Source organism: Rattus norvegicus, chromosome 19 (genome assembly GCF_021556685.1).
Source record: "Rattus norvegicus strain SHRSP/BbbUtx chromosome 19, alternate assembly SHRSP_T2T, whole genome shotgun sequence".
Lineage (NCBI taxonomy): Eukaryota > Metazoa > Chordata > Mammalia > Rodentia > Muridae > Rattus > Rattus norvegicus.
Genome location: NC_141552.1, coordinates 54897913 through 54901066, shown reverse-complemented (window position 1 = coordinate 54901066; position 3154 = coordinate 54897913). Strand labels below are relative to the sequence as shown.

The following is a 3154-nucleotide window of genomic DNA, read 5'->3' as shown; positions in this document are numbered from 1 at the left end:
CTATTCCAACAAGTCCACACCCCTTAATAGTGCCACTCCCTGTGGCCAACCATTCAAACATCTGAGTCTGTGGAGATCAGACCTATTCAAACCAGCACACCTACCACCCCCACTCCCCTACTCCAGCGTAATCCATACCTTTAATCCTAGCTCTCTCCTTCACTCCTGCCTGGGTTCCTTCCTTGGCTTACTCCATAATGCACTAGTACTTGTCAAACACATAAACCTGCTGTTACGGTTTTTCTGTTAGTTGTGGTCAGTGTACCTCACAGCAACAAAGAGCTAATGAGGACAAGACTGGCCCCCGTTCAGTCATCTTACAGTGGAGACCTTCCCCTGTGCCTCTCAGAGTGTTAGGGAATGGAGCAAATAGGCAAAATGCCTCCTCCTCCCCCCAGGCCTCTGCTTAGAACTCTCTTCTCCCACTTGCCATTAACTGACCATCCTCAGACTCAGGCCTTACTGGAAAGCTGGATGCTTCATTCATTTCATTCTTCGCCAGCTGTTGAGGAATAGTTTCCACAGTGATATGAAGGAGAGCTTGGAGGCATCTCCCTAGGTCTCCCAGGCTGGCCTTTCACTTTCCCCAGCCCCTCACCCCTGTGTGTGGGCCCTGGGCAGCTGTTTTCTTCTTCCTCCCCAAGCAAACACTAGTTCTAAGACTTACCCACCATTTGCTGCCAGTGACTCAGAAGAAAAGGGCCTTTCCTGCCCATCTCTATCTGTTTCTCCAGCTACTTGCTGCAATCCAGCCTTAGAGCCCCTCCCTCTGTAGTGTACCTCCCCTGAGAAGGCTAAGGGCTCAGCTCGGGCCACTCTGGAATAGCTCCACCACTCATCACATCACCACTGTTAGGTTTTATTAGTGTGCAGTAAGCCTCCAGAGTAGGAACCACACAACTGCAGTATCTAAGTGCCCGGTGCACTAGCTAATGGATGCCCCTGGCTCTGTTCAGCAGCCTGATAGTATCAGGAAAGACCAGCATGACAGATGAGAATAGGTTTCTGTCCAGCATTTCCAGTCAGCAGAGTGAGGTGCTGTCCCAGAAACACTCAGGCTGTTAGCCGACTTTGTTCAGGTGTTGAGCATGGCTTCCTCCAGCTCTGTCAACTAATCACACAGACTGCCTGATGGTGGGCGCCATCAACACAGCTTTCCAAATAGTGATGTTGAGGCAGAGGCCCTGAGTGGACGGAATCAGTGTATAAAATGTACAGTAACAAGAAACCAAGCTCGGTCCTGGCCGCTGCTCTCTGTCCAGTAAGCTGAAGGTCACAGAGCTCATTGATTTGGAAGCCAAGTATTTGTTGATTGGGACGATGCGAAGGAGGGACTGCTAAAATACTTTTCATTCTCTGAAGAATCTATCAGGATGTCTCCCAGGACCATCACAGCCTTGAGGTGATATGAGATATGTTGGCTTTGGTGCCAAGCCTGGCCCTGACAGTTTGCATCTTTCAGTTGCATTCCCAGAGTGGAGAAATCCTGCCCTGTTGGCTACCCCAGGATGTGCTGAGTCTTAGCCCTTCTGTTGCCTGCCAAGAGCTAAAGTTGATCGATATGAGCCTTTTGTGTGGCACCAGATATACACAGGGAGCCAGCACCACAGAATGAGTAACAGAGTGCCAGCCCTGACACGGACCAGGTGCGGTTCTCTGACAAGAGGTGCTAACCTCTTCTCTGATAGTGCTCTCTGCTCTTCCCTACCCAGTGTCCTGAATCTCCAGGAAGATCAAAAAGATGTCAGAGCCTATTGTGTATAACCTGACTCTGAAAGGGAAAACTAGAATATCACCTAGGGTTTTGATGCTATTAGCATATTTTGTTAATGATAATAAACAAATAATGTAGCCCACACCTTTAATCCAAGCACTGGGGAGGCAGAGATAGGCTAATCTTAATGAGTTTGGGGTTAACCTGGGCTACATAGGGAGTTCCTGGACAGCCAGAGTTATACAAAGAAAGTCTTTCTTAACAGGCAGGTGGGCGGGCAGACAGACAGACAGACAGACAGACAGACAGACAAGGGCTAGAGAGATGGTTCAGCAGTTAAGAATACTGGCTGCTCTTGCAAAGGTCCCTAGTTCAAGTCCCAGCAACCACATGGTGGCTCACAACCAATGGGATCTGATGCCCTCTTCTGTCATGCAGGCACACCTGCAAACAGAGCACTCGTATTATAAACAAGTAAATCTTAAAATTTATTAAATAAATAAAATAAAAAATCTGCTACTTAACTGGGCCATAAAGGCATAGTAGCAGAAGACGATGACACACCCTTTCAGCCCTAAGTTTCCTTGTGGGTCAGTCTGATTGAGGGTTGGGCACGGGCCAGAAAAACAGCAAGAACCATAATTCCCATTGCACTTGTCAGCCAGCGGATCTGTTCTGGAACTGTGACCCAATTAAAGTTCCTGGAAACCCCGTGGCCCAGTTGAAGTAGGTGAACCCTCAGGTGGCTTTCAAGGCAGCCTTTCCTTGGGAGCATTTCCAGTCTTGGTCTGAGGCCTCGAAGGTAATGGATGTGATTACATTAATGAGAAAGAGCATCTACCCAAAGCCGCTCTCGTGGCTGTCTTCTATAAAGCACTTCTCAGTTTCATTGCATCCACAGAAGTTCAGCGATTACCTACCTAACCCAAAAACACCAATAGTAAGTATCAGAGTCGCTCTCCTCCACAGCACCTGGTCAGCTTCTGTACTTCAGCAAGTCCATGTCCAATGCAAGGTTTGTCTACAGTCACCTCGTGCATGTAGACCACGCTGTCCCAGATCCTCTTAGCAGCTCCAGTGGCTGTTTTGATCTTCAGTGGACTTCCTTGGAGAGCTGAGTTGCATCTGTGATTGTAACTTGTTGCTGCTGCCCCTTTAACATATATTCTGGACTTTGCTCTCCATAGACGTCAAAGACACTACAAGCCCTTATCCTATTTGGTAAACATCCCGATGTTAGGATCTCTCCTTCTCCGTCCTGAGAGCTCTGAAACACCCACGCTCGATGCCTACCAGCACCATCTCTCCCTGTGTTGGCCTCTCTCCTGGCTCTTCAAGGGGCAGTCGGCACTCCTGCCACCAAGTTCCCGATTCCCATGTATCCAATCCAGGTCAGGCAGGGTAAGGGACAACTGATTACAGTTGGTGGGGCCCTCAGTT

The 3154-nt window shown here is 48.8% G+C and overlaps 1 protein-coding gene across 1 annotated transcript in view; it reads left to right on the top strand.

The window, feature by feature from the left end:
* The window catches only part of Cfdp1 (chromatin remodeling protein CFDP1), an 88296-nt gene that overhangs the window by 81032 nt on the left and 4110 nt on the right, over positions 1 to 3154 (top strand).